We start from the raw sequence: 15,358 nt of genomic DNA on the forward strand, positions 1-15,358 counted from the left end.
TGACATGAAGTTTTGACCCAAAACAATCAACAAAGCCACAACACAGCGCCTCTGTGACCCACCGTACCGTCCATATAATTATTATACCTGTGGGTCTATTCTATGCTTATCGACCGCTAAAGTGATAAAGTGAAAAATATTATCAAACTTAGGGTAGGTTTGTATCAAAATATTAGCACTTATTGTAACAATTACACGAAGCCGGTTTTTATTGTTGCAATAAGTGCTATATTTTAACAGTACCTATTTTGCTGCTGTTAAAATATCGCACTTATTGCAACAATAAAAACCGGCTTCGTGTAATTGTTACAATAAGTGCTAATATTTTGATACAAACCTACCCTAAGTTTGATACTATTTATCAATTTAGTGTTCGATAAGTATAGAATAGACCCACAGGTGGAGTTACCGGTGTAGATGATACAAAGTCTGATGTTCCATACACATGTGGAATCTGGAATAAAATGTTCGTAATAATATGATGAATTAGTGCTGATGACTATAATATTGAAGCCTGTATTAGACTATAAAACCTCTTTGACATAAATAAATCTTTAAATTTTAATTGATATAAGTTTTGTTGTGTTCCAGTTGAGTGGTTTTTTGCGACCCGGTTATCGCCTTCAAACGTATTTGTTTTCATTGAACTAGGAATACAATTTGCAGATGGTGCTGGGTAGGGAATCCAATCCCGAGCCAAATTTTTGATCCCGGGATCCCGAGATTGACATTTTTTCGGAAGATAATATAAAATTTTTATATATACAAAAAACATTGATAAAATCGGTCAAAAATAAATCTAGTATAATTAAATTTATATTATCTAAGACATTTATTGCTAATATTGTGTACGTTCAATCTTGGAAATACACAGGTTTAATGGAGTAAATAATTTTGTAATATAAATAATAATGTGAGAGTAAAACAGTTTTATTTATTTATGAAAAGATAACAAATACAAATACAAGTTCAATTAAAATAAAAATAGCATATTGTGTTGACAATACAATATGAAAAAATTAAAGATTTAAGTAATTAAAACATTATTCTGAATAATATGCCCGAAGTAATACCAAAGCATGAAGTGTTGTTTTTTTATTATCCATAATAATTAATTAAAAAAATCAATCACGAAAGTTTCGGGATTATGTTTACCAATCCCGGGATTCACAGGTATCGAAAATAGTTCGGGATCCCGGGATTGGAATCCCTACATTAACTAAATTACAAGTATGCCCGAAAGCATTTGAGTACATATTTAATTATACTACCTAATTTAATCCATTATTTTACAAAACCTGCCACTAATGTATGTTTACTAATGCATGAGTAAACATCAATAATTATCAGACAAAAATATAATAAATATTCAGTATGAAATACTCTTTAGAGATAATAACGAATATTCAATTATGCAAAGTCAAGATAATATCTAATTGTGACAATTAATTAATGGTTAAAATAGATTTAATTAAATAATTTAATTATAAAAAAATATGATAGCGGTGGGATTCGAACCCACGCCTCCGAAGAGACTGGTGCCTTAAACCAGCGCCTTAGACCGCTCGGCCACGCTACCGTTGGAAATTTACACAAAAATAACCAACAAGTCAACAGACTACAATTTTTATTATAAGATAACACGGGATACGTAAATAGACGTAGTACGCTCGAGAGAATCGTTGCCACAGGATTTTAACGTGACGCAAAGAATATAAAATTTAAATGCATTTGGTATTTAGCTATTTCTTGAGTCGTGGCCCTATGATACCGACTACTTTAAAGTAGAGGTAGCTCACTGTGCTAGTGATTTAGAGGTCTGAAATTGATTTTTGTCGCTTGATGAATTTTGCATGCCATTTATAAAAAAATAAAATGTGTACTTAATGATGGATGTTTGTATTGTGAGCTCTTATGCTATGATTATGAGAGGGTAATAAAATATAGTTATAAATAAACAGCTGATTATAATTTCCGATGCGAATTTTGTGTCTTATTAGTTTATCGTTTGTTTACAAAAATATTTTCTTCACATCATTTTGTGCTTGCTAGGCACTATGTATACATGTTACGCCGAATGTGCGAAATTGACTATTACATGAAATGGGCAAAATATCTGCCAAGTGCGTGAATTCGGCAGTAATTTTTCTGCCTAGTTCATGCATTGAGCAAATTAGATAGTAGCGCTACGGTGGTGTTTTTTGCAACTAATTAAACTAACCAAATTTGTCAAATGTCATTGATTATATAAAAATATACCAATCAATAACTACAATGACGTTCATATCCATTTACTATGCCCAAAAAAAATCTAGAACTATAATATGATAACGGAAGAATTTTATTAAAAGGTATTTTCGCGATTTGATTCGCGCTTCGGTATCAATCGTGCAATGGTCGATTGTTTGTTGACACTTGTTAGCTAACCTCAAAATGGACATTCAGTTGAATTCAGAATTACAAAACAAAACCTAACCTAACCTAATAATAATATTATATTATCTCCAATTATAACTAATAAAACCATCAGTATTAAATTTACTTTTTCTACTGTCATGTTGACAGTTTAAGATTTCCATACCCTGGCGAATTCACGCACTCGGCAGATAATTTACCTATTTCATGAATAAAACAACGGGCTTGACTATAACATGAATTAGTAAAAAATGTTGCCCATTTCATATAATAGTCAATTTCGCACATTCGGCGTAACATACATACTAATAATAGTTGTTGAACCTCTACGACTAGTGACTACATAATACAACCATCATCTGGCCCGTGTAAACGAATACGTGTTCTCTCTTCGTTCATGTCAAAGTTTGGACATAAGCCTAATGAATTACCAAGCTGCGAGTGTTGTTGACATCTTTAATATAAATGCCTAATACGTAAGCGATTAAACTAACTTTGTCAATACAATAAACAAAGTAAACTTGTGGATACAATAAACAACTAAGTATTTGAAATCTTTAATGTTCCTAAATTCACAAATAAATTAAGTGAAGGACAAAATTTGCCACTAAAATGGAAGAAAGAGATTTGTAAATAGTCAATAGTTTATTAACATGCTTCAAAAGCTTATTTTAAAGTCACATCTCATTTTTCTAACCGTTGTAAATATATTATAATATTATTCAGTATTGTTTAAATTACGCGAAAACCGCCGAGCCTATTTCGATGTTTGATAGCTTGAATGAAAGTTCTGGGTCGTTATTTAATAATAATATTGCACTTTTATATAATAATTATTAAATTCACTACTAAATAACAAATCCCACACCACACCACATTTGCTCCAACAGAGAGCAGTACCGTATTGAATTTTAACGGTAGGCACTAGATCAGTGTTCCCCAACATTTTTAATACTTGCAGACCGGTGAAAATATCAGAAACACACAAACAAAAACTTGTTAAGTCATATATTATAAAGTATAACATACATAGCAGTCTGATTTCGAATACAAAAAAACATCATATAAATTATATTGTGAGGTAGGTACCTAATTGAAATAATCATAAACCGATCAGTAGGTAAGTAAGTATTGATAATTGATTTTATGGAATTTATTTTGAGTAAGCAATATTTACATATATTTTTAAATAGCTGCTACGTCTTCGAATTTTAAGTCAGCTGAATGCAGAACTATTCTAACTTACATTTGAGTTACGTTGATTAAAATACAACGTAATCAAATACGCCAGCGCACACTGGACTTGACGATGCCTTGTGCCCCGCCCGCCGCATGAATCATCGTTTTTGGCTTCTCGGCGATACGAATGAAAAAAAATACAATGGAGTCCATTCATTGAACACGGCTACCAAAATCACGCTGCTCGGAGCGTCGTCGTTCGACGGGCGAGAAGTCATTATTTAATAACAGAGAAGTCATTGTTTAATTTTATTCCGTGTCGTGGTTGAATAATGTCGTCGTAAATATTAATTACAAGCCCCGAAATAATATAATATTTTTATTGCTTTGTTATGAGAGACGCTGTAGTAATAATTATTTTATGCTGCTTGGGCCGCTTATTACATAGGTGAAGGGTAATGCGCGGCAAGAGACGAGTGATTATGGTTATGAATAAACGCTTCATTCGCCGACTTTGCCCGCTCGACGCGTTCTATGGGCACTATCGCTTAGAATAGTTGTGCATTCAGCTGATGAGTTAATAATAATAAATAATTGAGACTAACCATAACTATGGCCCCCACAAGGAGGGGGCTGACAGGGCTCTAGCCTGGGGGCCCGGCGAGGCGAATCGACCTGATAAGTGAGATAAACACACACGACAAATTTACTTTAATGGCAAAAAAGTCGCCTGCGGCGCTATTGTCCTTCAATATTATTATTATTACAATTATGTGTGTACGACATAATTTTAATTTTTTATAATTGACATCTCCATAATTCAAATGGGTGTATAATATAGGTATAATAAAACACTAAACATACACATTAATTTTACCGCGTACACCATAGCGATAGGTAGGGGAGCCTGCCAAAGATCCTAGCCTGGGGGCCCGCTTCAGGATGTGGGGGCCATGATCATAACCGTGGCTTCGGCGTTGTTTCGGAGAGGAAGCGCTGCATTGACATCCATTCGGTATCTCTGTTTTGTTTATATTACTGACATGGGCGAAAAAGTCTTGTCATACAAAGAGATAGTCAAATAATTGGATGGCACTGTAACTTAGAGATGGATGTTTTTCTTCTTTTTAAAATGGGCGACATTTTTTTTGACGGGCAGAAAATGTATGCGGACCGGCACCGATTCACGGGCCGGCGGTTGTGTAACACTGCACTATAGAATAATGAAAATGGTAAATAAAGGGAAATGTAGAAATGACAGCAAAATATGATAAAGTAGAGATTTAAATATTTAACAATATTTATGAACGAACGATACACATTTCCTTTTGTTTATCTTGGTGATTAATGATCTTAAAGTGACACAAGCGTTGTAATAAAACAGAAGTAATCTCTATAGACTAATTAATAATAATTCAGGAAGAAGATAACATTCTCCGGGAAATGTTGAGTAAGGCTGGTTTCAGACGGGACACCAGTGTCGCGCTCGTATATATTAAGGAGGCCTTTGTATTATGTTTATGAACGCCCCGAGCTAATGAGTCAAAGCGTGTCCGGTACACTTTTCCGTCGGGCGCTACATTCTCAAGCAGCCGATACACATGTTTTTTATGACCGCAGCCAGTTTTATGTTCTAATTTATATCGCGAAATTATGCGTTGACTCATTAGCTCTGGGCGTTCATAAACATAATACAAATGCCCCTTCATTCGAATACAAAGGCCTCCTTATTATAAACGAGCGCGACACCGGTGTCCCGCTGAAACGGGGGTAAGGTTGCCTTTGTATTCGAATAAAGCGGCCTTTGTATTATGTTTATGAACGCCCCGAGCTAATGAGTCAAAGCGTGTCCGGTACACTTTTCCGTTGGGCGCTACATTCTCAAGCCGCCGACACACTTGTTTTTATTACCGCAGCCAGTTTTATGTTCTAATTTATAACGCGAAATTATGCGTTGACTCATTAGCTCTGGGGCGTTCATAAACATAATACAAAGGCCCCTTTATTCGAATACAAAGGCCTTCTACAGTATATCGAGCGCGACACCAGTGTCCCGTCTGAAACGGGCCTAAACGAATTTTATATTATATTGTTTATTTTTTGGGAGATCTTTTTATTCGGGAACAAAGCTATTAATAGAAGAAAAAGCAAAAAAACGTATATATCTATCTACCTGTGAATCATAATAAAACAAAAAAAAACAAAGGGATGGCATGACTAGGTAGTAAAAACTTCGTAGAATAGTAAGTTATTATTATACTCATATAAGATTTTTTTTTTTGTTCTGAATCTGGAATCTTATTAGAATGAATTATGATCGAAGATTTTATGAATTAGGTACCTACATGCAGTAGGAGACTGTCCGGAACATTCTTCGCCTTAATTATTATTATTCTTTGTCAAAAACTTTTACACTAGGTACAATTTTTTCTTTGGACTTTGGAAAATTCTTCGCCGCATATTATGTTGCAAAAAATACTTTTTGAAACAAATGTGATTGTTTACATTTGTATTGACTTTTTTACGGATTATTTCGTATAGTTATCTGAATTTATACGTGTTTTAAAATGATACTTACAATGTCTAAAAAAAACAATCCGCAAAAATGCCAATACAAATGTAAATTTTGTAAACATTTTTTTTTAATATATGCGGCAAAGAATCTGATAGCAAGGTAAGAATGTTTGACGACGAATTGTGGGCGAAGAATGTTCTGAACACCATTGTAAATTGCATACATTATTTTTAAAGGACTATAGGTAATTCATTCAATTCTGCAAAACGATTCCAGATTCAGGACAAAACCATGTCTGATATAATACTTACAACCGTTATATCATGTTATCCTTCATGTTGGGAAGAATTTTTCAATCGAATCGTCTGCGAAGAATTGATGAAGATGTGAAGAGTCCACGAAAAACGGCACGTATTCAGAAAGTGAACAAAACAAAGTAACTGTAATATATTAATTTTATACCTGGGAAGACATCTTTCATGTCAGGACTCGGGGCGTGGATCCAGCCATTGCGAGGCTGGATGATGCACTGGAACATGTCGAGGGTTTACTGCCTCACGCCCATGACAAACAGCACTCTCATCAAAACAGCACTTGGTTTCTTTAGTGGCCCAAGTAAGACTTGTCCACGACGTATATTCACGTTCACAAGAAACTATGTAGGAATATACCAGTCTGTATTATTTATTATCTGGTTTCACTTCGAAATCAATTATTTTGTCACTGATTTTTTTTTCACAATTTTATAATGAGTGGAATTAACGTTAAACTGTTTTTCGTTATCTTAATTGCAATTATTATTTTTAATTATTACTCTTTTCTAAGACCAATATCACTTTACAATAAAGTAATACCTATTTTACTGGATCTATAAAAGACTTTTTTTTAATATAATTATACCTACTTAATTAGTTTACGCGATCGCTTATCAAGAGGTCACTAATTGCAAAATAACTATAATTATTAATAGTAATATGTTTCCACTGTTTCAACTTGGATTTAACATATAAAATATCTAGTATTATACATCTGTACATTTTTTGTATCTACATCATCGTTTTATATTCAGATGTTTTAAATTAAAATAGAAATACATGCTATAATAAGACACGTCATTCTAATATTAAACACAGTCTGTGTTGTAGGTACACTGTGGTTGTGAAATGAATTGTAAAAAGAAAATTATCGACATTTTAATCGGCTTGGTTAGGGGTTGAATGCGACTACAAAATAAAAAGCTATTACATAGATATTATCACAAATGTTAATAAATGCATTAAGGCACGAAACAGCGTATTATAAAAATAGTAATTGATATTCCGCGTAATTACAAACAAAACATTAATTTTATGACCATGGCATTTTAATTTGTACTAATGTCCCAAAAATAGTTGGAATAAAGAATTAAAAAAGATACACAACTGTATAAGGATTTTAAGATGTCGTAAGCAAAATAATAGAAAAATAATATTTTCAGGAAGTTGAGAGGTGAAAATCGAAGTAGTACTAAAAAAGCACGTCGTAAAAATAAAGCTTCTGACAGAAATCTAATAAGAGATGACTTTTATTCTTGATACAAAAACATAAATTCATGTCAGTGTTCTATTCTTGATAATGTATACGGAGGAATTTATGGAGAAATATTTTCGGGAACCGAATCTATTTTTAGTTCCCTATCAACATCACGTACTGCCATCAAAAATCTTTTGTCATTGACGACGGTTTTAGAAAATAAATTTCCATAATATTATGACAAAGAATTTGAATTAAATACAATAAAATTAAATTCTGATCGATTTTAAGACGAACGTAAGGGTTGTTTTTACACATATTATACAATAGATGTGAGTGGGTAAAGGGAGCAACCCATATCAATCTGGATCTCGTGCTGTAATCTCCAGACATACACACCCTCCGCTGGGAAGTCACCCCTTTTTAACGTCCCCCGAATGTGTTTTTGTAAGAGAAAACGCCGCGATTAGAATATTCAATGTAATGATTGACCGGAGAAATACAACTGGGGTTCTGACACAGTATAAATAAATGATTAAATTGATGTTGAAAATAATGTATTTTACGATTCGAGCGCACGAGAGCGAGACCACCTCTCGCAGACGTTCTGTTGGGACTGATTGAATGGCTGGAGATAAAAACCGAAAAACGTATACTTACTATTGGAAAGTTTTGCCGAGAAGGACGCAAGTAATAAGATTTATATAGGTTGTAATATAGCCAACAGCTCATCACGAAAATATTAAAAATACTGATTGAGTGACTTAAGCGTCAATTACATTAGGCTACTTTACGAGCTGTTTATTGGCGAATTTACAATCTGCCTGTAAAGTCGCCCAGTGTCATCATCGAATAAGCTAACAAGCAGATTGTAAACACACTACCGAGAAAAGTTGAAAGCCGGTCATCTTTACACTCTACACGCCGGCGTGTGGGCCTACTGCGTCTGCGCAGTAGAGCGTAGTAGCAACCTCCCAGTAAAAAAACGAACTACGTTCTGTCAAAATAGTCGCTGGCTTGTGGCATCTCAGCGAATGGAAAGTTTCGTGTGTCATCATCAAATCGCAGTAGCTGAATCACCCGCTTTTAAATTCGCCAACAAACAGCTCGTAAAGTAGCTCAATGTAATTGAGGCATCGTATTATAATCGTATTGAGGTATCGTATTATAAAGTACTGAAAACCAGCATGTTCATTTCTTTGCAATTTTGTTGTAATATTCCAGCTTGTTTTATGATTTATTTTAAGCTGACTGTGGTTTCAAAGAATGCTAGATTAAAGCCATATGTTAGACGCGTGTTTTGCAAGTTGGTAACCTTATAAAAATAATATAATCAGGGGCGGCTCTACCTTAAGGGTTCATAGGGACCATACCCACATCGTTATCATGTGGAGAATGCGTAAAAAACGTCCGACATTTTTATCATTGTCATAATATACCTACTTAATTAAATGATTAAATGAAATATTTAATTTATTTCATCTATCTAAACCCGTCGCAATTTTAGAGAGATATTTATTATTATTATACAAATAAATAAAGCAATAATTGTAAATTATGTAATAATATACTTATGATTATGCCGTATTAAAATAATTTATTAAATTAAATACGCAATATTTCACGATGACACATATGTACAAATTAAGGATGCTCGGCGTCTATTTTTTGATGATCGGGGTCACTCAGTCCCATCCCGTTGTTGGGGTACAAATCTCTTTCTACAAAGTATGTGAATGCATTAGCGTTATTATACGCATACTAGGGACCTAATAGAATGACCCCATTGGTGAGTAAAGACGCTCGTTGTATATTGTTGTTCAAAACTGATGATGGTAAATCTATAATAATTATTATTATTAATTAGGTTTATATTTTTAAGCACGATTTTTAGATTTGTAAATTTGTAAGTAACGACTCAGATAATCATATTATTTATTCTGAAAAATTACTCATTTCCTCATTAATAAAATCATATTATTATAAGTAGCTTCATACATAATGTACCTATACTAATATGAAAATGTAGGTAGGTACATACTTGTACATATATTTGATAATTAATGACTAAACCCCACCACCTAGAAAGTTGTCGAGCCACCGCTGAATATAATATAATAGAAATATAAACACTAAGTTGGCCACACTAAATTGTCAGGTGTAATATTTAAAGTACCGGTATCAAACGAAATAAAATTGTCAGCTGAATGCCGATACTATGAATTATTTTACAGAAGCATTATTTGAAATAGCCTAATTAAGTTAGTTATTATTTATTTATATAGACAAAATAATACATCATTTTTTTCATCAATAATCTTACTAAAATATGATAACATTTATCTATACAAACAATAAATAATTGAAATATATTGTTTTAAAGAGCTATCTTGTAAATTATATCAAATGTGAGTTAGAATAGTTCTGCATTCAGCTAATGATTATTATTAACAGCCTCTTTGTGGAATGTTGCATACACGGCAAGCCTTCCGATTTGCCTTCTGTGTCTACCTCCAATCACACCAGTGGCAAAGTGCGAGTGAGAGGTTGTATCGCGGAAGCGGGAAAGCTTACAGCATCCCCGCGCCTGCGCTCGAAGCCTGCCGGTTTTATTCCAGCCCCCATTATTTGACAACTTCCGGCATTGGCGCGGCGTTCTACTAAATAAATAATCAAAGATTTTCTTTCGCCTGTAATGGGCTTTATATTATTTATTTTAAATGTTTTTATTTAAGAGTATTTCTTTGTTTATCTGATGCACGGCGAGCGATACACAAAAAAAAATGATGTTGTATTGTGTGAAGCAAGGGTTCGTATAACAATGAAGACAATGAATCATGAAAATATTAAAGGTACTGGTAAACCATAAGTCAGTGTTTATATTGAAAGATCCACCAGTTAATGTTCATACCTACCCTACCCTAATAATATCGAGAAGGTATATAATATATATTATTACATACTTGACGTTCGGAGATAGGTTCCCAGCTGGTGAGGCACTTGCAAGCTTCCTTGGACATCAGCAATCCGACGGTACGACCGCGTTGGTACATTGGTACGACCGCGTTACAAATATCCGAGTTCGTGAGCAGACACAACAGCCTTCGGTGATTGAAGTTATCACGAAGAGACGATTCACGTGGCTGGGACATGTATTCCGGATGCCGCCAAAGAGTGCGGCACTTCGTACCCTTGTGGCACAGCCTCAAGCGATGCTACAAAAGCGACCTACGTGCTGCAGGTCTGACATGGCGGGAGGCACAGGAGTTGGCGATGGACCGAGGGAAGTGGCGCCAACTTGTGCTTGCCCTATGCCCCAATGTTGGGACGTGACAGGGTGAAAGAAGAAGAAGAAGATTACATACTTATTACCCTTGAAAAAACGTATATAGTAAGTATATTTTTAATCTTTTCAAGGGATTTAACGTTTCCTAGGTGGTAATAATACATGATAATAAGTTATGGGTAAAATACTTGGTATTCACCATTTTTTTTCAATGCGTATTTGATCCAGTGCTAGGACGGGAGGGGGAATGGCTGACAACTATTATTCGTAAAAAATATGTTAGGTTTACATTGTACAACAGAATTAACTGAAAATGAAGTCAAGTCTGCTTAAAGATCGGTAAAAGTATAAAATGAATGCATTGGCATCGTGTTCTGATATATTCTAAAAGTTTCAAATGTCTAGCTAGTCGGGAAGTTAGTTAAAAATCGATTGCAAGATGTGTACTGGACAAACAACCACCGGACAAACAAGAATACGAGCTAATAAAAACGTTGTAAAATAATAATCCCTGGAATTTAATACTACTTCATTATTCCAGTCATTTATAATTTTAAAAATCTGCCTTTTAAAAATGTTGATGAATTTTCATTGCGCATTGTATGCAACTAAATATGGAATTTTGTAGGTATTTATGTTTAATTTTGAATTTTTCAATAAGTAGTACCTAACTCACATTCTTATTATCGAGCTAGAAAGGTTAGACAAGGAGGCCACTGGGTCGAATATATAGTTAAATTCTGCGGAAATATATTAGAATGATTAGGTTCCATGGGGATTCGCAGGTGTATTGATATTATTTGCTACAATGCATGTTTCAACGCTAGCCAACAATATCAATACAACTGCGAATCTGCCGTACGCATGGTAGCCACTGTAGAATGACTAATATACGTGACAACACAATGCACAGAACCGAGAGGATTGGTATCAGCTTGAAGATGCCTTCATGCAGCAGTCGATTAATTCTGGCTGATTTTGATGATGTATGAACTCTTTGTGTATTAATAACTAATTAGTTGAAATAATTCAACAGGAAGTGAGAAACGCAATATTTGTTTTGGTTTTACAAAAAAAAAAAATCGTAGCTTTTATAACTAAGTACGTTTTTTAAGCTCGGGTGAAAATTTAAATATTTTTTTTTTAAAGAAAACAGCTTAAATTATATAAAAAGCTCATGTTATATTTTGTATCACACTCTTAATTTTGTTGATTTTAAAATACTTGACCTGAATTGAACTGAATAGAAAAAACAAACAGCTTCGCGAGAGACTGCACTTTATTACACAGAATATTGTGTAAGACGGATTTGAAAAAGCTCTTTTTTTGAAAAAGCTTTATTTATACTGTAGAAAGCTCCCGGAAACCTGATGTGTACCTACCTTATAATCAAATCAAATCAAATTTATTTATTTTACATATAATGAACATAACAAATTTCCTGTGTCATACTGTGTATTATGTTGTCAAGATTTCTTATGCTTCGATTATTTTTTTTCAACTAAGATGTTGCGACGCCATCATACAAAGTCTCAAAAGTCGTAATATGTATTTGTATTCGTCCCTTCATTCGCCGTCCTTTATAGTGTGACGCCTCTATGAAACGCATGACCAGCCTACCCTCACGATACGTCACTATCTAAAGAACAAATAATATAAGATCGAACGCGACTAAAGTATACTACAATAAAAACAATGAAAATTTGCTAAGTACAGATGAAGACAATAAAATGATATATTACCTATATTTCAGAATTGCGGTAGGTAAGTATTTCACACCAGTCAGTAATAATGAATGCATTTAAGTAAACAGATATTATCAAGTTATCACACATGATAAGAATAATATTTTTGCCGACGTATAATATCTAAGTGTGTATTATTATCAGATAAGAAATTTATACATTATTTATTTAAAATATAAATTTGCAACCTACACTATCTAGATATTCGCTTTAATGGTGCTAATTGTAAATTTTCGGTGGAGAGATAATGTATCAATTAAAATACAACAAAACACATCCGTATACGAGACTTAAACTTAGGTACTATGATGGTTAGTACAGTATATATTACCAATTTTACAGGAAAGGCAAAATAATATTTGTTAATGCTGGCAAGTATTAGTTTTTAATAAACTGTTTTTTTTTTTATTCAACGAATAATGCACAAGATTTTTAAGAATGTATGTATACATACTGGCAGAGGTGAATTTAATATTTAAGACGGTCATTAACACCAACATAATATTTGTTACCGATAGAATTTGCTTTATATGGCTACCCATTGGCCGATATAAATAGTCAGTAGTATCAGTTATTTTAATTAAATTTTATTGTATATAATAAACTATTATTTTTGAGAACAAAAAGCTACACAAAACCGCCTTATAAATTTGTACTGAGTCTATAAGTCAGTGGTACCTTTGTATGTTTTCTAACATAGGTACATCTTATATTAAATTTGTCCAGTTATAAAACATTTTGTTATTTTAGTGTCCAAAAATTGGACTTCCCAAAATATACATAAATATGATAAACTACCGTCGATGGCCGCCTTGTTTACTGAATAGGAATAGACCCACTGATCGTTATTAGATGATATTGTGAAACGAGTACGTATTACCATATAATTTAATGTGTTTTATTACAATTATAACAAAGTGATTTTAAAATATTAAATTTTGAGAAACTCTGAAATATAGGTACCTACATACTACAAAAATGTATGCACACATTCACTGTCCGGGTTCGAATCCCACCCAGTCAATATCTTTTCTATGTATTCTAGTAGATATCTATCATATAACTGAGTTTTTTTAATCTTTGTTTACAATAAATGCATCCTGCATAACGTATCGTGCACATTCAATAATGAATAAAAAATAAATATAATTAATGAGTAATTTTAACTTTATCGACTAAACAACGAATGACATACGAAATGTTTTCATTGTGTTGATGCAGTAGTTTAATATTATCAAAATAAGTTTCTTCACTTCTCACTAAAATTTAAAACGGTCCATAATCCATTTATCAATAAATTCACTAAATAAATGTTTTTGTAACAGTATTCACACAATTATTACGAAGATTTTACGTAAGTTTGTCGTGTGTTTACAAAAAAAAAGTGTATAAATATCACGGAAAAACCGATTGTCATGAATTTTCCTCGAGAGAACACAACGCGCGAGATTGTCTGTTGCGACTGCGCATGCCCAGAATAGCCGCGGGAAGCAAACTCGCGTTCGGTCACGGTCGGGAGCTTCCGGTCTGACAGAGGGGGATGTCGCCGTACGAATATATCCATTCGTCCCTTTCACATTTTAAAGTTTTCAGTATCGCTGTTTCAACATGTATTTCAAAATGGATTCGCGTATTATCATTTTGAAAAAAAAGCGACAACACCATACGGTTATGTTTTTTTCTCTCTGTCCCAGGTGAGATAATTGTATTCATCACGCAACGCATTTCGGAAACATAAAACTGTAATGTAAATAGTGTATCAACGTAAAAAAAAATCATCACAATATAGTAAGGGTGTCAAAATCGGTTATACGTTTCCGATTACACCCTGGTTGAACTTTTTTTCTACTCACACTTACTTTAATACTATAGTACCTACCCTGATAATAACATTTTATTGACAATAATTATGGTATAAATTTAAATTTAATAATATGACGTGTGTAATTCGAAATTGGATATAATAAAATTACAAGGTATACATTAAGCAATTTCTCAAGACATTTAAAAATAAAATATACTTATTTAAAAGATTAACAACAATATTATGTGACCATTTCTTAAAATTAAATTCAAAATAATATAATATGTTCTCAATAAATCAAAAAAAAATAGTTCCTTAGGGGTCGTCCATAAATGACACACTGTCCCCCATCGTGATAAAATCTTTCTCTAAGCCCTATGTATACATTACATCTCACAAAAATTTAACCCCCCTCACAATCGTTAAAAAAGAAATTTGTTGAAATTTGTCGATTTCAGAGTTCAGAGATATCAATTCCGATAGGTTATATACCAATAGGTACAGTACATTTTAACGCAAGGTTTTGAATGTGTTAGTGTCCTACGAAAATGAACCACGCATTATAGACGTGCAATAGTGTGTGCAATACACCAATATTAAATGAGCGTGAATGCATAAACCGAGAGCAGTTGTTGCTTGCTTCTCCTTACCCGTTAGGTATTTCAGTTCCCAGAGTTCCCTGGAGTTTATATTTCGATGGTTTTGTGACGTCACACCTCCCCACCCCCATTAACCCCATAGTTGTATTTAAACACATAATATCAGACACCCCTTTCTGACGTGACGTTATATAATATGAACAACCCCATTTTTTAAATAATTCTACAAAACTAATTGGCACGGTCACATAAGCAGTTTAATCAAATAAAGTGATCATCTCTTGTGAGTTGTGGACATGTGGT

The 15,358-nt window shown here is 33.4% G+C and overlaps 1 protein-coding gene and 1 non-coding gene across 4 annotated transcripts in view; both read right to left on the reverse strand.

Moving 5' to 3' along the window:
* LOC147070613 (SLIT-ROBO Rho GTPase-activating protein 1-like) overlaps positions 1-15,358 on the reverse strand; it is a 378,477-nt gene that overhangs the window by 223,690 nt on the left and 139,429 nt on the right. The gene's annotated exons all lie outside the window — the stretch shown is intronic.
* On the reverse strand, positions 1,498-1,579 carry TRNAL-AAG (transfer RNA leucine (anticodon AAG)). Its single transcript has one exon. It is a non-coding gene; the product is annotated as a tRNA-Leu (tRNA).

The sequence above is a fragment of the Rhyacophila brunnea genome, unplaced genomic scaffold, assembly GCF_057557595.1.
Source record: "Rhyacophila brunnea isolate RB1 unplaced genomic scaffold, BYU_Rbru_1.0 scaffold_21, whole genome shotgun sequence".
Lineage (NCBI taxonomy): Eukaryota > Metazoa > Arthropoda > Insecta > Trichoptera > Rhyacophilidae > Rhyacophila > Rhyacophila brunnea.